The sequence below is a fragment of the Oncorhynchus masou genome, chromosome 13, assembly GCF_036934945.1.
Source record: "Oncorhynchus masou masou isolate Uvic2021 chromosome 13, UVic_Omas_1.1, whole genome shotgun sequence".
Taxonomy (NCBI): domain Eukaryota; kingdom Metazoa; phylum Chordata; class Actinopteri; order Salmoniformes; family Salmonidae; genus Oncorhynchus; species Oncorhynchus masou.
Window position 1 is genome coordinate 84558432 of NC_088224.1, and position 21523 is coordinate 84579954.

General features: G+C 43.6%; 1 pseudogene; it reads right to left on the bottom strand.

The window, feature by feature from the left end:
* Nucleotides 1-455: 455 nt before the first annotated feature.
* Nucleotides 456-21523, bottom strand: part of LOC135553455 (mitochondrial disaggregase-like) — a 48593-nt pseudogene continuing 27525 nt past the window's right edge.

The following is a 21523-nucleotide window of genomic DNA, read 5'->3' on the forward strand; positions in this document are numbered from 1 at the left end:
AATACACCTGACCAATTTGGACTCTTTTATTTATGTCCATTACATGAAATCCAAATAAAAATACATTTAAATTACAGGTTGTAATTCAAGAAAAAAGGAAAAACGCAAAGGGGATGAATACTTTTGCAAGGCACTGTGTGTGTGGGGCACAGAGATGAGGTCATCAGCATGTTAAACACTATTATTGCACAGAGTGAGTCCATGCACTCAAGGGCGCAGACAGATTTTTGCACCTAGTCGGCTCGGGATTCAAACGAGCAACCTTTCAGTTACTGGCCCAACGGTCTTAACCACTAGGCTACCTGACAAGTCACTTAGCATATTTAACTTATTTAGGCTTTCCATAACAAAGGGGTTGTATACTTATTGACTCAAGACATTCCAGCTTTTCATTTTTTATTCATTTGTAAACATTTCTAAAAACATTATTCCACGTTGACATTATGGGGTGTAGGCTAGTGACACCAGAGGTCATCCATTTCAAATTCAGGCTGTAACACAACGAAATGTAGAAAAGTCAAGGGGTGTGAATACTTTCTGAAGGCACTGTAAATTCACAGAGTGTACAAAACATTAAGAACACCTGCTCTTGACAGACTGACCAGGTGAATCCAGGTGAAAGCTATAATTATATATATTTTTATTTATTTATTTAACCTTTATTTAACTAGGCAAGTCAGTTAGGAACAAAATCTTATTTACAATGACTGCCGATATTTGATGTCACTTGTTCAATCAGTGAAGACGAAGGAGAGGAGACAGGTGAAAGAAGTATCTTTAAGCCTTGAGACAACAGAGACATGGATTGTGTATGAGTGCCATTCAGAGGGTACATGGACAAGGCATACGATTTAAGTGCCTTTGAACAGGGTATGATAGTAGGTGCCAGGAGCACCGGTTGTTTCAAGAACTGCAACGCTTCTGGGTTTTTCACACTCAACAGTTTCCTGTGTGCATTAAGAATGGTCCACCACCCAAAGGACATCTAGCCAACTTGACACAACTATGGGAATCAATTGGAGTCAACATGGGCCAGCATCCCTGTGGAACGCTTTCGACACATTGCCTGTGTGCATCTGGGAATGGCAGGCAGCAAGGCACTGTGTGTGTGAGTGGGGGGTCCAGAAGGGCCCAATCAGGGCGAATGTGACTTTTCTCCATGCTAATTCCCTCCCTGCAGGGAAGAAGAGGCTCTACATCTCTATGGAACCCTGGCAGAGAGGGACACAGAGGAAAGGCCCTCCCACATTCCCTCCTCACCTTCTGCAACACCAGCTCCACCATCACACACACACACACACACACACACACACACACACACACACACACACACACACACACACACACACACACACACACACACACACACACACTGCAAAATGCTCTCCTGCTTTCTCACGCATACACAATTCTCACAGTATGCACACGCACGCATGCATGCACACTGCATTCCCAATAAATTCCTCAATCATGTTGTCACTAGAACGACAACTGTTGTTGTTCTAGAATTCCCACCCACACTCCGTGACACAACAGACAGGTTAGAGTGACAGCGGAACACCAACAAGACAAAGACAGGAATCTCCATTGATTACAGCAGCTTTATTTACAACATGATGGGTGTTCATATACAACAATGAAAAATGTGTCGCTTCTTTAGCTCGGCTCCTTGTAAAAGTGAAGGATACATTAAAGTGTCTAAATAATATTCATATCTTTACAATGTCAGATTGATTCCCACCGAACACCACTAAACATTTTTGTGACAAAGGCCGCAATGCATCCAACTACTGAAACATTTCACGAGGCAGTTTATTGATATCCATCATTTATAATCCATAAACTTTAGTTACTTTCTAATGTCACAGTTTACATGACTCAGATGACTCAGATATCTTGGTCTATAAAGCGAACTATATCTGCAGGTGGAATGTTTTCACACCTTGGCTTAATGTTTCAATGTCTTTAAACAAGGAAAAACAACACTAAGCTGTAGCTTTGGCTTAACGTTTCAATGTCTTTAAAGAAGCAAAAACAAGACTATACTTATATATTTCTCTTCATATACTTGTTTATCCATATATATCTAGAAACATTCCTCCAGCTTCCTCATCGATGGCTGCTCTCAAATGGTGATGTGGAATGACACAGTTAATACCGCTATGCTTATGGATGCTAGATAAATAGTGTGATATATCCAATGGGTGATTTAACCCTCAGGCTACACTGAGGAGGATGTGGGCTGTAGTCTCTGAAGCTGACTGGTGTGTGTGTACTGTGGATACAGTATGAAGAGTAACAGACAGCCAGTGCGAGACACAGGGAGAGAGACCATGATGTGTTTCTTCTGAGAGGTTTTATTTTAGCAATAAGGCCCAAGGGGGTGTGGTATATAGCTAATATACCACGGCTAAGGGCTGTTCTTATGCACGACTCAATGTGGAGTGCCTGGATACAGCCCTTAGCCGTGGTATATTGGTCATATTCCACAAACCCCCGACATCACACAAATCACAGCTGTCAGCCAATCAACATTCATGGCTTGCACCACCCAGTTTATAATTCCTATTATAAACCGGGTAGATGGGGTCCTGTCCTCAGACAATATACCACGGGTATAACAGAAAATGGGTTGTTTACTGTTCTAATTACATTGGTAACCAAACAGTTAATAATAGCAATAACGCTCCTCTGGGGTTTGTGGTATATGGTCAATATACTACAGCTAAGGGCTGTATCCAGCCACTCCATGTTGCGTCGTGCGTAAGAACAGCCCTTAGCCGTGGTATATTGGCCATATACCACACCCACTTGGGCCTTATTGACTAATTAGCTCCAAGAAAACCAACTCATGGCTACGAGGTGATACGTTACTATGAGGTGATACGTTACTACGAGGTGATACGTTACTACGAGGTGATACGTTACTATGAGGTGATACGTTACTACGAGGTGATACGTTACTATGAGGTGATACGTTACTATGAGGTGATACTATGAGGTGATACGTTACTATGAGGTGATACTATGAGGTGATACGTTACTACGAGGTGATACGTTACTATGAGGTGATACGTTACTACGAGGTGATACGTTACTATGAGGTGATACGTTACTACGAGGTGATACGTTACTATGAGGTGATACGTTACTATGAGGTGATACTATGAGGTGATACGTTACTATGAGGTGATACGTTACTATGAGGTGATACGTTACTATGAGGTGATATGTTACTATGAGGTGATACGTTACTACAAGGTGATACATTACTATGAGGTGATATGTTACTATGAGGTGATACGTTACCATGAGGTGATACGTTACTATGAGGTGATTCTATGAGGGGATATGTTACTATGAGGTGATACGTTACTATGAGGAGATACTATGAGGTGATACTATGAGGTGATACTATGAGGTGATACGTTACTACGAGGTGATACGTTACTATGAGGTGATACTATGAGGTGATACGTTACTATGAGGTGATACGTTACTATGAGGTGATACGTTACTACGAGGTGATACGTTACTATGAGGTGATACTATGAGGTGATACGTTACTATGAGGTGATATGTTACTATGAGGTGATACTTTACTACGAGGTGATACGTTACTATGAGGTGATACTATGAGGTGATACGTTACTATGAGGTGATACGTTACTATGAGGTGATACTATGAGGTGATACGTTACTATGAGGTGATACTATGAGGTGATATGTTACTATTAGGTGATACTATGAGGTGATATGTTACTATGAGGTGATACGTTACTACGAGGTGATATGTTACTATGAGGTGATATGTTACTATGAGGTGATACGTTACTACGAGGTGATACGTTACTATGAGGTGATACTATGAGGTGATATGTTACCATGAGGTGATACGTTACTATGAGGTGATACGTTACTATGAGGTGATACGTTACCATGAGGTGATACGTTACTATGAGGTGATTCTATGAGGGGATATGTTACTATGAGGTGATACGTTACTATGAGGTGATACGTTACCATGAGGTGATATGTTACGATGAGGTGATACGTTACTACGAGGTGATACGTCACTATGAGATGATACGTTACTACGAGGTGATACGTTACTATGAGGTGATACTATGAGGTGATACGTTACTATGAGGTGATACGTTACTATGAGGTGATACTATGAGGTGATACGTTACTATGAGGTGATACTATGAGGTGATATGTTACTATTAGGTGATACTATGAGGTGATATGTTACTATGAGGTGATACGTTACTACGAGGTGATACGTTACTACGAGGTGATATGTTACTATGAGGTGATATGTTACTATGAGGTGATACGTTACTACGAGGTGATACGTTACTATGAGGTGATAGTATGAGGTGATATGTTACTATGAGGTGATACGTTACTATGAGGTGATACGTTACTATGAGGTGATACGTTACCATGAGGTGATACGTTACTATGAGGTGATTCTATGAGGGGATATGTTACTATGAGGTGATACGTTACTATGAGGTGATACGTTACCATGAGGTGATATGTTACGATGAGGTGATACGTTACTACGAGGTGATACGTCACTATGAGATGATACGTTACTACGAGGTGATACGTTACTATGAGGTGATACGTTACTATGAGGTGATACGTTACTATGAGGTGATATGTTACTATGAGGTGATACTATGAGGTGATACGTTACTATGAGGTGATACATTACTATGAGGTGATACGTTACTACGAGGTGATACGTTACTATGAGGTGATGCGTTACAATGAGGTGATATGTTACTACGAGGTGATACGTTACTACGAGGTGATACGTTACTATGAGGTGCTACGTTACAATGAGGTGATACGTTACTACGAGGTGATACGTTACTATGAGGTGATACGTTACTATGAGGTGATACGTTACTATGAGGTGATACTATGAGATGATAAGTTACTATGAGGTGATACGTTACTATGAGGTGATACTATGAGGTGATACGTTACTATGAGGTGATATGTTACTATGAGGTGATACGTTACTACGAGGTGATATGTTACTATGAGGTGATACGTTACTACGAGGTGATACTACGAGGTGATACGTTACTACGAGGCGATACGTTACTATCGAGGTGATACTATGAGGTGATACTATGAGGTGATACTATGAGGTGATACATTACTACGAGGTGATACGTTACTATGAGGTGATACGTTACTACGAGGTGATACCATGAGGTGATACGTTACTACGAGGTGATACAATGAGGTGATACGTTACTGCGAGGTGATACGTTACTATGAGGTGATACTATGAGGTGATATGTTACTATGAGGTGATACGTTACTATGAGGTGATACGTTACTATGAGGTGATACGTTACCATGAGGTGATACGTTACTATGAGGTGATTCTATGAGGGGATATGTTACTATGAGGTGATACGTTACTACGAGGTGATACGTCACTATGAGATGATACGTTACTACGAGGTGATACGTTACTATGAGGTGATACGTTACTATGAGGTGATACGTTACTATGAGGTGATATGTTACTATGAGGTGATACTATGAGGTGATACGTTACTATGAGGTGATACGTTACTATGAGGTGATACGTTACTACGTGGTGATACGTTACTATGAGGTGATACGTTACAATGAGGTGATATGTTACTATGAGGTGATACGTTACTACGAGGTGATACGTTACTATGAGGTGCTACGTTACAATGAGGTGATACGTTACTACGAGGTGATACGTTACTATGAGGTGATACGTTACTATGAGGTGATACGTTACTATGAGGTGATACTATGAGATGATAAGTTACTATGAGGTGATACGTTACTATGAGGTGATACTATGAGGTGATACTATGAGGTGATACTATGAGGTGATACATTACTACGAGGTGATACGTTACTATGAGGTGATACGTTACTATGAGGTGATACGTTACTACGAGGTGATACGTTACTACGAGGTGATACAATGAGGTGATACGTTACTGCGAGGTGATACGTTACTACGAGGTGATACTACGAGGTGATATGTTACTACGAGGCGATACGTTACTATGAGGTGATACGTTACTATGAGGTGATACTATGAGGTGATACTATGAGGTGATACATTACTACGAGGTGATACGTTATTATGAGGTGATACTACGAGGTGATACGTTAATACGAGGTGATACGTTACTATGAGGTGATACGTTACTAAGAGGTGATACTATGAGGTGATACGTTACTACGAGGTGATACGTTACTATTAGGTGATACTACGAGGTGATACGTTAATACGAGGTGATACGTTAATACGAGGTGATACGTTACTATGAGGTGATACGTTACTAGGAGGTGATACTATGAGGTGATACGTTACTATGAGGTGATACTATGAGGTGATACGTTACTATGAGGTGATACGTTACTACAAGGTGATACTATGAGGTGACAGTATGAGGTGATACGTTACTACGAGGTGATACGTTACTACGAGGTGATACGTTACTAAGAGGTGATAGGTTACTATGAGGTGATACGTTACTACGAGGTGATACTATGAGGTGATACGTTACTACGAGGTGATACAATGAGGTGATACGTTACTGCGAGGTGATACGTTACTACGAGGTGATACTACGAGGTGATATGTTACTACGAGGCGATACGTTACTATGAGGTGATACGTTACTATGAGGTGATACTATGAGGTGATACTATGAGGTGATACGTTACTACGAGGTGATACGTTATTATGAGGTGATACTACGAGGTGATACGTTAATACGAGGTGATACGTTACTATGAGGTGATACGTTACTACGAGGTGATACTATGAGGTGATACGTTACTACGAGGTGATACGTTACTATTAGGTGATACTACGAGGTGATACGTTAATACGAGGTGATACGTTAATACGAGGTGATACGTTACTATGAGGTGATACGTTACTAGGAGGTGATACTATGAGGTGATACGTTACTATGAGGTGATACTATGAGGTGATACGTTACTATGAGGTGATACGTTACTACAAGGTGATACTATGAGGTGACAGTATGAGGTGATACGTTACTACGAGGTGATACGTTACTACGAGGTGATACGTTACTACGAGGTGATACGTTACTACGAGGTGATACGTTACTACGAGGTCATACGTTACTATGAGGTGATACTATGAGGTGATACGTTACTATGAGGTGATACGTTACTATGAGGTGATACGTTACTACGAGGTGATACGTTACTATGAGGTGATACGTTACTATGAGGTGATACTATGAGGTGATACGTTACTACGAGGTGATACGTTACTATGAGGTGATACGTTACTAAGAGGTGATACGTTACTACCAGGTGATACTATGAGGTGATACGTTACTACGAGGTTATACGTTACTATGAGGTGATACGTTACTACGAGGTGATACTATGAGGTGATACGTTACTACGAGGTGATACTATGAGGTGATACGTTACTACGAGGTGATACTACGAGGTGATATGTTACTACGAGGCGATACGTTACTATGAGGTGATACGTTACTATGAGGTGATACTATGAGGTGATACGTTACTACGAGGTGATACTATGAGGTGATACGTTACTACGAGGTGATACGTTACTATGAGGTGATACTATGAGGTGATACTATGAGGTGACACGTTGCTACTAGGTGATACTATGAGGTGATACGTTACTACGAGGTGATACGTTATTATGAGGTGATACTACGAGGTGATACGTTAATACGAGGTGATACGTTACTATGAGGTGATACGTTACTACGAGGTGATACTATGAGGTGATACGTTACTACGAGGTGATACGTTACTATTAGGTGATACTACGAGGTGATACGTTAATACGAGGTGATACGTTAATACGAGGTGATACGTTACTATGAGGTGATACGTTACTATGAGGTGATACTATGAGGTGATACGTTACTATGAGGTGATACGTTACTACAAGGTGATACTATGAGGTGACATTATGAGGTGATACGTTACTACGAGGTGATACGTTACTACGAGGTGATACGTTACTACGAGGTGATACGTTACTACGAGGTGATACGTTACTATGAGGTCATACGTTACTATGAGGTGATACTATGAGGTGATACGTTACTATGAGGTGATACGTTACTATGAGGTGATACGTTACTACGAGGTGATACGTTACTACGAGGTGATACGTTACTATGAGGTGATACGTTACTATGAGGTGATACGTTACTAAGAGGTGATACGTTACTACCAGGTGATACTATGAGGTGATACGTTACTACGGGGTGATACGTTACTATGAGGTGATACTATGAGCTGATACGTTACTATGAGGTGATACGTTACTATGAGGTGATACGTTACCATGAGGTGATATGTTACGATGAGGTGATACGTTACTACGAGGTGATACGTCACTATGAGATGATACGTTACTACGAGGTGATACGTTACTATGAGGTGATACGTTACTATGAGGTGATACGTTACTATGAGGTGATATGTTACTATGAGGTGATACTATGAGGTGATACGTTACTATGAGGTGATACATTACTATGAGGTGATACGTTACTACGAGGTGATACGTTACTATGAGGTGATGCGTTACAATGAGGTGATATGTTACTACGAGGTGATACGTTACTACGAGGTGATACGTTACTATGAGGTGCTACGTTACAATGAGGTGATACGTTACTACGAGGTGATACGTTACTATGAGGTGATACGTTACTATGAGGTGATACGTTACTATGAGGTGATACTATGAGATGATAAGTTACTATGAGGTGATACGTTACTATGAGGTGATACTATGAGGTGATACGTTACTATGAGGTGATATGTTACTATGAGGTGATACGTTACTACGAGGTGATATGTTACTATGAGGTGATACGTTACTACGAGGTGATACTACTATGAGGTGATACGTTACTACGAGGTGATACGTTACTTCGAGGTGATACTATGAGGTGATACTATGAGGTGATACTATGAGGTGATACATTACTACGAGGTGATACGTTACTATGAGGTGATACGTTACTACGAGGTGATACCATGAGGTGATACGTTACTACGAGGTGATACAATGAGGTGATACGTTACTGCGAGGTGATACGTTACTATGAGGTGATACTATGAGGTGATATGTTACTATGAGGTGATACGTTACTATGAGGTGATACGTTACTATGAGGTGATACGTTACCATGAGGTGATACGTTACTATGAGGTGATTCTATGAGGGGATATGTTACTATGAGGTGATACGTTACTACGAGGTGATACGTCACTATGAGATGATACGTTACTACGAGGTGATACGTTACTATGAGGTGATACGTTACTATGAGGTGATACGTTACTATGAGGTGATATGTTACTATGAGGTGATACTATGAGGTGATACGTTACTATGAGGTGATACGTTACTATGAGGTGATACGTTACTACGTGGTGATACGTTACTATGAGGTGATACGTTACAATGAGGTGATATGTTACTATGAGGTGATACGTTACTACGAGGTGATACGTTACTATGAGGTGCTACGTTACAATGAGGTGATACGTTACTACGAGGTGATACGTTACTATGAGGTGATACGTTACTATGAGGTGATACGTTACTATGAGGTGATACTATGAGATGATAAGTTACTATGAGGTGATACGTTACTATGAGGTGATACTATGAGGTGATACTATGAGGTGATACTATGAGGTGATACATTACTACGAGGTGATACGTTACTATGAGGTGATACGTTACTATGAGGTGATACGTTACTACGAGGTGATACGTTACTACGAGGTGATACGTTACTACGAGGTGATACAATGAGGTGATACGTTACTGCGAGGTGATACGTTACTACGAGGTGATACTACGAGGTGATATGTTACTACGAGGCGATACGTTACTATGAGGTGATACGTTACTATGAGGTGATACTATGAGGTGATACTATGAGGTGATACGTTACTACGAGGTGATACGTTATTATGAGGTGATACTACGAGGTGATACGTTAATACGAGGTGATACGTTACTATGAGGTGATACGTTACTATGAGGTGAGGTGATACTATGAGGTGATACGTTACTACGAGGTGATACGTTACTATTAGGTGATACTACGAGGTGATACGTTATACGAGGTGATACGTTAATACGAGGTGATACGTTACTATGAGGTGATACGTTACTAGGAGGTGATACTATGAGGTGATACGTTACTATGAGGTGATACTATGAGGTGATACGTTACTATGAGGTGATACGTTACTACAAGGTGATACTATGAGGTGACAGTATGAGGTGATACGTTACTACGAGGTGATACGTTACTACGAGGTGATACGTTACTAAGAGGTGATAGGTTACTATGAGGTGATACGTTACTACGAGGTGATACTATGAGGTGATACGTTACTACGAGGTGATACAATGAGGTGATACGTTACTGCGAGGTGATACGTTACTACGAGGTGATACTACGAGGTGATATGTTACTACGAGGCGATACGTTACTATGAGGTGATACGTTACTATGAGGTGATACTATGAGGTGATACTATGAGGTGATACGTTACTACGAGGTGATACGTTATTATGAGGTGATACTACGAGGTGATACGTTAATACGAGGTGATACGTTACTATGAGGTGATACGTTACTACGAGGTGATACTATGAGGTGATACGTTACTACGAGGTGATACGTTACTATTAGGTGATACTACGAGGTGATACGTTAATACGAGGTGATACGTTAATCAGGTGATAGTTATGAGGTGATACGTTACTATGAGGTGATACGTTACTAGGAGGTGATACTATGAGGTGATACGTTACTATGAGGTGATACTATGAGGTGATACGTTACTATGAGTTGATACGTTACTACAAGGTGATACTATGAGGTGACAGTATGAGGTGATACGTTACTACGAGGTGATACGTTACTACGAGGTGATACGTTACTACGAGGTGATACGTTACTATGAGGTGATACGTTACTACGAGGTCATACGTTACTATGAGGTGATACTATGAGGTGATACGTTACTATGAGGTGATACGTTACTATGAGGTGATACTTTACTACGAGGTGATACGTTACTATGAGGTGATACGTTACTATGAGGTGATACTATGAGGTGATACGTTACTACGAGGTGATACGTTACTATGAGGTGATACGTTACTATGAGGTGATATGTTACTATGAGGTGATACGTTACTAAGAGGTGATACGTTACTACCAGGTGATACTATGAGGTGATACGTTACTACGAGGTTATACGTTACTATGAGGTGATACGTTACTACGAGGTGATACTATGAGGTGATACGTTACTACGAGGTGATACTATGAGGTGATACGTTACTACGAGGTGATACTACGAGGTGATATGTTACTACGAGGCGATACGTTACTATGAGGTGATACGTTACTATGAGGTGATACTATGAGGTGATACGTTACTACGAGGTGATACTATGAGGTGATACGTTACTACGAGGTGATACGTTACTATGAGGTGATACTATGAGGTGATACTATGAGGTGACACGTTGCTACTAGGTGATACTATGAGGTGATACGTTACTACGAGGTGATACGTTATTATGAGGTGATACTAGGCCGCTGTCAGTTGGATGTCACCTCCCACTCCAGAGCTCGAGGTGATACGTTAATACGAGGTGATACGTTACTATGAGGTGATACGTTACTACGAGGTGATACTATGAGGTGATACGTTACTACGAGGTGATACGTTACTATTAGGTGATACTACGAGGTGATACGTTAATACAGGTGATACGTTAATACGAGGTGATACGTTACTATGAGGTGATACGTTACTATGAGGTGATACTATGAGGTGATACGTTACTATGAGGTGATACGTTACTACAAGGTGATACTATGAGGTGACATTATGAGGTGATACGTTACTGTCGAGGTGATACGTTACTACGAGGTGATACGTTACTACGAGGTGATACGTTACTACGAGGTGATACGTTACTATGAGGTCATACGTTACTATGAGGTGATACTATGAGGTGATACGTTACTATGAGGTGATACGTTACTATGAGGTGATACGTTACTACGAGGTGATACGTTACTATGAGGTGATACGTTACTATGAGGTGATATGTTACTATGAGGTGATACGTTACTAAGAGGTGATACGTTACTACCAGGTGATACTATGAGGTGATACGTTACTATGAGGTGATACTATGAGGTGATACGTTACTATGAGGTGATACGTTACTACAAGGTGATACTATGAGGTGATACTATGAGGTGATATGTTACTATGAGGTGATACTATGAGGTGATACGTTACTATGAGGTGATACTATGAGGTGATACGTTACTACGAGGTGATACGTTACTATGAGGTGATACGTTACTATGAGGTGATACTATGAGGTGATACGTTACTACGAGGTGATACGTTACTATGAGGTGATACTATGAGGTGATACGTTACTATGAGGTGATACGTTACTATGAGGTGATACGTTACTACGAGGTGATACGTTACTATGAGGTGATACGTTACTATGAGGTGATACGTTACTAAGAGGTGATACGTTACTACCAGGTGATACTATGAGGTGATACGTTACTACGGGGTGATACGTTACTATGAGGTGATACTATGAGCTGATACGTTACTATGAGGTGATACGTTACTATGAGGTGATACTATGAGGTGATACGTTACTATGAGGTGATACGTTACTATGAGGTGATACGTTACTACGAGGTGATACTTTATTATGAGGTGATACGTTACTATGAGGTGATATGTTACTATGAGGTGATATGTTACTACGAGGTGATACGTTACTATGAGGTGATACTATGAGGTGATATGTTACTATGAGGTGATACGTTACTATGAGGTGATACGTTACTATGAGGTGATACGTTACTACGAGGTGATACGTTACTATGAGGTGATACGTTACTACGAGGTGATATGTTGAGAGGAGGGCGTATATCCAGTATCCGTGCTGTGTGTTTGTGATCGGGGCTGAGAGGAGGGCGTATATCCAGTATCCGTGCTGTGCTGTCCTTCCCAACTACCTTCAGACGCAGACTGATAATGCCCTGCCCCTCCCCTTCCTGCCCCCCGGCCCCGCCCCTGTCCTCTGTGTGGACAGACAGGCGGAGGGTGCAGCCTTAAGAGAGGAGCTCGTGCTCGTAGGCCGCTGTCAGTTGGATGACCACCTCCCACTCCACCTGGTAACACAACACACCAGACCAGTCAGGCCTAATATTGACACACGGCTCAACTCAAAACCAGTGTGACCTGTGTTTGGATTTGATTAAACAACTGATGAACCAGATGACATAATATACAGAAGTCTAGGATTTCTTCAGAAAAGCGGAGTATTTCTGACAGTTTGACCCTAATTGTTATCTGTTGAAGGTCCAATGCAGCTGTTTTTATCTCAAATTATTTCTGGGTAACAATTAAGTACCTTATTGTGATTGTTTTCAATTCAAATGGTATAAAATAAACCAACATATCTTCTTAACAAACTTCTCATGCAAGAATTTTGCCCTGACTGTCTGGGAGTGGTCTGAGTGAGGGCCCTAATTGTAGGAGCCCAGTGGGAGGTATATGGAACCTGAAAACGAGCTGTTATTGACAGAGGTCTGAAACTCTTTGTTATTGGTCTATTAACTTATACCGCCTGGTGACGTCACCAGGTAGGGCAAAAATCCATCCAACCAAAACAGTTTTTTGTCAAACAGCTCTTACACTAATAGGACGTTATTATCGTTGTCAATATTTCACAGAATTATTCCAACCTCAGTGGATATATAAATATATATATACAGTGCCTTGCGAAAGTATTCGGCCCCCTTGAACTTTGCGATCTTTTGCCACATTTCAGGCTTCAAACATAAAGATATAAAACTGTATTTTTTTGTGAAGAATCAACAACAAGTGGGACACAATCATGAAGTGGAACGACATTTATTGGATATTTCAAACTTTTTTAACAAATCCGAAAACGGAAAAATTGGGCGGGCAAAATTATTCAGCCCCCTTAAGTTAATACTTTGTAGCGCCACCTTTTGCTGCAATTACAGCTGTAAGTCGCTTGGGGTATGCGTGTGTGTATGCGTATGTGTACCTCATGTTTGAAGGAGAGGGATCTGCAGTGTGTGTGTGTGTGTGTGTGTGTGTGTGTGTGTGTGTGTGTGTGTGTGTGTGTGTGTTAGTTGAAGCAGACAAAACTAGTATGCTTTGAAAACGACTGAAGAGAAAAATATACATTCAGTGTGTGTACCTCATGTTTGATGGAGAGGGCTCCACAGTGTGTGTGTGTGTGTGTGTGTGTGTGTGTGTGTGTACCTCATGTTTGAAGGAGTGGGCTCCATAGTGCAGGTTGTACCCTCCAGCCAGCAGGTCCAGAAAGGGGGCGGTCCCACAGCAGAGTGATGTCATGCCTCTGCTTTGCCTAATGAGGGGAGAGAGACATGTAAGTCGGGGTGATGGTGAGACATGTAGGTTGGGGTGATGGTGAGACATGTAGGTTGGGGTGATGGTGACACATGTAGGTTGGGGTGATGGTGACACATGTAGGTTGGAGTGATGGTGAGACGTGTAGTTTGGGGTGATGGTGACACATGCAGGTTGGGGTGATGGTGAGACATGTAGGTTGGGGTGATGGTGACACATGTAAGTTGGGGTGATGGTGAGACATGTAGGTCTGGGTGAAGGTGGGACATGTAGGTCTGGGTGATGGTGAGGCATATAGGTCGGGTGGGAGACTCCCCAAACACATGGAAGAAGGTACTCTGGTCAGATGAGACTAAATTTGAGCTTTTTGGACATCATGGAAAACTCTATGTCCGGTGAAAACCCAACACCTCTCATCACCTCGAGAACCCTATCCCCACAGTGAAGCATGGTGGTGGCAGCATCATGCTGTGGGGATGTTTTTCATCGACAGGGACTGGGAAACTGGTCAGAATTGAAGGAATGATGGGTGGTGGAAAATACAGGAAAATACTTGAGGGAAACCTGTTTCCGTCTTCCAGAGATTTTAGAGTGGGACGGAGGTTCACCTTCCAGCAGGACAATGTCCCTAAGCATACTGCTAAAGCAACACTCGAGTGGTTTAAGGGGAAACATTTTAATGTCTTGGAATGGCCTAGTCAAAGCCCAGACCTGATTCCAATTGAGAATCTGTGGTATGACTTAAAGATTGCTGTACACCAGCGGAACCCATCCAACTTGAAGGAGCTGGAGCAGTTTTGCATTGAAAAATGGGCAAAAATCTCAGTGCTTATAGATACATTTACATTTAAGTCATTTAGCAGACGCTCTTATCCAGAGCGACTTACAAATTGGTGAATTCACCTTCTGACATCCAGTGGAACAGCCACTTTACAATAGTGCATCTAAATCATTTAAGGAGGGGGGTGAGAAGGATTACTTTATCCTATCCTAGGTATTCCTTGAAGAGGTGGGGTTTCAGGTGTCTCCGGAAGGTGGTGATTGACTCCGCTGTCCTGGCGTCGTGAGGGAGTTTGTTCCACCATTGGGGGGCCAGAGCAGCGAACAGTTTTGACTGGGCTGAGCGGGAACTGTACTTCCTCAGTGGTAGGGAGGCGAGCAGGCCAGAGGTGGATGAACGCAGTGCCCTTGTTTGGGTGTAGGGCTTGATCAGAGCCTGGAGGTACTGCGGTGCCGTTCCCCTCACAGCTCCGTAGGCAAGCACCATGGTCTTGTAGCGGATGCGAGCTTCAACTGGAAGCCAGTGGAGAGAGCGGAGGAGCGGGGTGACGTGAGAGAACTTGGGAAGGTTGAACACCAGACGGGCTGCGGCGTTCTGGATGAGTTGTAGGGGTTTAATGGCACAGGCAGGGAGCCCAGCCAACAGCGAGTTGCAGTAATCCAGACGGGAGATGACAAGTGCCTGGATTAGGACCTGCGCCGCTTCCTGTGTGAGGCAGGGTCGTACTCTGCGGATGTTGTAGAGCATGAACCTACAGGAACGGGCCACCGCCTTGATGTTAGTTGAGAACGACAGGGTGTTGTCCAGGATCACGCCAAGGTTCTTAGCGCTCTGGGAGGAGGACACAATGGAGTTGTCAACCGTGATGGCGAGATCATGGAACGGGCAGTCCTTCCCCGGGAGGAAGAGCAGCTCCGTCTTGCCGAGGTTCAGCTTGAGGTGGTGATCCGTCATCCACACTGATATGTCTGCCAGACATGCAGAGATGCGATTCGCCACCTGGTCATCAGAAGGGGAAAGGAGAAGATTAATTGTGTGTCGTCTGCATAGCAATGATAGGAGAGACCATGTGAGGTTATGACAGAGCCAAGTGACTTGGTGTATAGCGAGAATAGGAGAGGGCCTAGAACAGAGCCCTGGGGGACACCAGTGGTGAGAGCGCGTGGCGAGGAGACAGATTCTCGCCACGCCACCTGGTAGGAGCGACCTGTCAGGTAGGACGCAATCCAAGCGTGAGCCGCGCCGGAGATGCCCAACTCGGAGAGGGTGGAGAGGAGGATCTGATGGTTCACAGTATCGAAGGCAGCCGATAGGTCTAGAAGGATGAGAGCAGAGGAGAGAGAGTTAGCTTTAGCAGTGCGGAGCGCCTCCGTGATACAGAGAAGAGCAGTCTCAGTTGAATGACTAGTCTTGAAACCTGACTGATTTGGATCAAGAAGGTCATTCTGAGAGAGATAGCGGGAGAGCTGGCCAAGGACGGCACGTTCAAGAGTTTTGGAGAGAAAAGAAAGAAGGGATACTGGTCTGTAGTTGTTGACATCGGAGGGATCGAGTGTAGGTTTTTTCAGAAGGGGTGCAACTCTCGCTCTCTTGAAGACGGAAGGGACGTAGCCAGCGGTCAGGGATGAGTTGATGAGCGAGGTGAGGTAAGGGAGAAGGTCTTCGGAAATGGTCTGGAGAAGAGAGGAGGGGATAGGGTCAAGCGGGCAGGTTGTTGGGTGGCCGGCTGTCACAAGAAGCGAGATTTCATCTGGAGAGAGAGGGGAGAAAGAGGTCAGAGCACAGGGTAGAGCAGTGTGAGCAGAACCAGCGGTGTCGTTTGACTTAGCAAACGAGGATCGGATGTCGTCGACCTTCTTTTCAAAATGGTTGACGAAGTCATCTGCAGAGAGGAGGAGGGGGGAGGGGGGGAGGATTCAGGAGGGAGGAGAAGGTGGCAAAGAGCTTCCTAGGGTTAGAGGCAGATGCTTGGAATTTAGAGTGGAAGAAAGTGGCTTTAGCGGCAGAGACAGAGGAGGAAAATGTAGAGAGGAGGGAGTGAAAGGATGCCAGGTCCGCAGGGAGGCGAGTTTTCCTCCATTTCCGCTCGGCTGCCCGGAGCACTGTTCTGTGAGCTCGCAATGAGTCGTCGAGCCACGGAGCGGGGGGGAGGACCGAGCCGGCCTGGAGGATAGGGGACATAGAGAGTCAAAGGATGCAGAAAGGGAAGAGAGGAGGGTTGAGGAGGCAGAATCAGGAGATAGGTTGGAGAAGGTATGAGCAGAGGGAAGAGATGATAGGATGGAAGAGGAGAGAGTAGCGGGGGAGAGAGAGCGAAGGTTGGGACGGCGCGATACCATCCGAGTAGGGGCAGTGTGGGAAGTGTTGGATGAGAGCGAGAGGGAAAAGGATACAAGGTAGTGGTCGGAGACTTGGAGGGAGTTGCAATGAGGTTAGTGGAAGAACAGCATCTAGTAAAGATGAGGTCGAGCGTATTGCCTGCCTTGTGAGTAGGGGGAAGGTGAGAGGGTGAGGTCAAAAGAGGAGAGGAGTGGAAAGAAGGAGGCAGAGAGGAATGAGTCAAAGGTAGACGTGGGGAGGTTAAAGTCGCCCAGGACTGTGAGAGGTGAGCCGTCCTCAGGAAAGGAGCTTATCAAGGCATCAAGCTCATTGATGAACTCTCCGAGGGAACCTGGAGGGCGATAAATGATAAGGCTGTTAAGCTTGAAAGGGCTGGTAACTGTGACAGCATGGAATTCAAAGGAGGCGATAGACAGATGGGTAAGGGGAGAAAGAGAGAATGACCACTTGGGAGAGATGAGGATCCCGGTGCCACCACCCCGCTGACCAGAAGCTCTCGGGGTGTGCGAGAACACGTGGGCGGACGAAGAGAGAGCAGAAGGAGTAGCAGTGTTATCTGTGGTGATCCATGTTTCCGTCAGAGCCAAGAAGTCGAGGGACTGGAGGGAGGCATAGGCTGAGATGAACTCTGCCTTGTTGGCCGCAGATCGGCAGTTCCAGAGGCTACCGGAGACCTGGAACTCCACGTGGGTCGTGCGTGCTGGGACCACCAGATTAGGGTGGCCGCGGCCACGCGGTGTGGAGCGTTTGTATGGTCTGTGCAGAGAGGAGAGAACAGGGATAGATAGACACATAGTTGACAGGCTACAGAAGAGGCTACGCTAATGCAAATGAGATTGGAATGACAAGTGGACTACACGTCTCGAATGTTCAGAAAGTTAAGCTTACGTAGCAAGAATCTTATTGACTAAAATGATTGAAATGATACAGTACTGCTGGAGTAGGCTAGCTGGCAGTGGCTGCGTTGTTGACTTTGTAGGCTAGCTGGCAGTGGCTGCGTTGTTGACACTACACTAATCAAGTCGTTCCGTCGAGTGTAATAGTTTCTACAGTGCTGCTATTCGGGGGCTAGCTGGCTAGCTAGCAGTGTTGATTACGTAACGTTACGTTAAAAGAACAACAATAGCTGGCTAGCTAACCTAGAAAATCGCTCTAGACTACACAATTGTCTTAGATACAAAGACGGCTATGTAGCTAGCTAGCTACGATCAAACAAATCAAACCGTTGTACTGTAATGAAGTGAAATGAAAATGTGATACTACCTGTGGAGCGAAGCGGAATGTTGACCGGATAGTTGAAGTTCAATTCGGTAGACGTTGGCTAGCTGTTGGCTAGCTAGCTAGCAGTATCTCCTACGTTAAGGACGACAAATAGCTGGCTAGCTAACCTCGGTAAATTAAGATAATCACTCTAAGTCTACACACTCTATACTACACAATTATCTTGGATACGAAGACAGCAAAGACAACTATGTAGCTAGCTAACACTACACTAATCGAGTTGTTCAGTTGAGTGTAATAGTTTCTGCAGTGCTAGTAGACGGTGGACGATAGCTAGCTACTGGGCAGATAGCAGTGTAGACTACGTTAGGATGACGAAATACGATAATTACGCAATTATCTTTGATACAACGACGGCTATGTAGCTAGCTAAGAAGAAATTGCTAAGATTAGACAAATCAAACCGTTGTACTATAATGAAATGTAATGAAAATGTAATGAAAAGTTATACTACCTGCGGACCGAAGTGTAGATGCGACCGCTCGCTCCAACCCGGAACCGGAAACATACATACCCCAAGAGACTTGCAGCTGTAATTGCTGCAAAATGTGGCTCTACAAAGTATTGACTTTGGGGGGGTGAATAGTTATGCAGGCTCAAGTTTTCAGTTTTTTTTGGTCTTATTTATTGTTTGTTTCACAATAAAAAATATTTGGCATCTTCAAAGTGGTAGGGATGGTGTGTAAATCAAATTATACAAACCCCACAAAAATCCATTTTAATTCCAGGTTGTAAGGCAACAAAATAGAAAAAATGTCAAGGGGGTGAATACTTCCTCAATCCACTGTAGGTCAGAAGATGGCGAGACGTGTGGGTCAGAGGATGGTGAGATGTGTAGGTCAGAGGATGGTGAGATGTGTAGGTCAGAGAATGGTGAGATGTGTAGGTCAGAGGATGGTGAGATGTGTAGGTCAGAGAATGGTGAGATGTGTAGGTCAGAGGATGGTGAGATGTGTAGGTCAGAGAATGGTGAGATGTGTAGGTGAGAGGATGGTGAGATGTGTAGGTCAGAGAATGGTGAGATGTGTAGGTCAGAGGATGGTGAGATGTGTAGGTCAGAGGATGGTGAGATGTGTAGGTCAGAGAATGGTGAGATGTGTAGGTCAGAGGATGGTGAGATGTGTAGGTCAGAGAATGGTGAGATGTGTAGGTGAGAGGATGGTGAGACGTGTAGGTCGGGAGATGGTGAGACGTGTAGGTCGGGAGATGGTGAGACGTGTAGGTCGGGAGATGGTGAGATGTGTAGGTCGGGAGATGGTGAGATGTGTAGGTCGGGAGATGGTGAGACGTGTAGGTCGGGAGATGGTGAGACGTGTAGGTCGGAGGATGGTGAGACGTGTAGGTCAGAGAATGATGAGACGTGTAGGTCGGGAGATGGTGAGACGTGTAGGTCAGAGGATGATGAGACGTGTAGGTCAGAGAATGGTGAGACGTGTAGGTCGGAGGATGGTGAGATGTGTAGGTCGGAGGATGGTGAGATGTGTAGGTCGGGAGAAGGTGAGGCATGTACACTACTGTTCAAAAGTTTGGGGCCACTTAGAAATGTCCTTGTTTTTGAAAGAAAAGCACAGTTTTTGTCCATTAAAACAACATCAAAGTGATCAGAAATACAGTGTTGACATTGTTAATGTTGTAAATTACTGTTGTAGATGGAAATGGCTGATTTTTTTATGGAATATATAGGCGATCAGAGGCCCATTATCAGCAACCATCACTCCTGTGTTCCAATGGCACGTTGTGTTAACTAATCCAAGTTTATATAATTTTAAAAGGCCAATTGATTATTTTAAAATCCTTTTGCAATCATGTGAGCACACCTGAAAGTTGTTGTTCTGATTAAAGCGGCAATAAAACTGGCCTTCTTTAGACTAGTTTAATATCTGGAGCATCAGCATTTGTGGGTTTGATTACAGGCTCAAAATGGCCAGAAACAAAGATCTTTCTTCTGAAACTCGTCAGTCTATTCTTGTTCTGAGAAATGAAGGCTATTCCATGCGAGAAATTGCCAAGAAACTGAAGATCTTGTACAATGCTGTGTACTACTCCCTTCACAGAACAGTGCAAACTGGCTCTAACCAGAATAGAGTGGGAGGCCCCGGTGCACAACTGAGCAAGAGTACAAGTACATTAGAGTGTCTAGTTTGAGAAACAGACACCTCACAAGTCCTCAACTGGCAGCTTCATTAAATAGTACCCGCAAAACACCAGTCTCAACATCAACAGTGAAGCGGCGACTCCGGATGCTGGCCTTCTAGGCAGAGTTGCAATGAAATGCCATATCTCCGACTGGCCAATAAAAACAAAAGATTAAGATGGGCAAAAGAACATAGACACTGGACAGAGGAACACTGCCTAGAAGGCCAGCATCCCGGAGTCGCCTCTTCACTGTTGATGTTGAGACTGGTGTTTTGTGGGTACTATTTAATGAAGCTGCCAGTTGAGGACTTGTGAGGCATAGCACTATATGGGGATAGGGTGTCAGACAACATTTCTCCCTGTGTTAAAGAACAAGAATAAGAATCCTGTGCTAATGCGCTTAGCCTGGGTTCAGAAATGTTAGTTATAGATTTG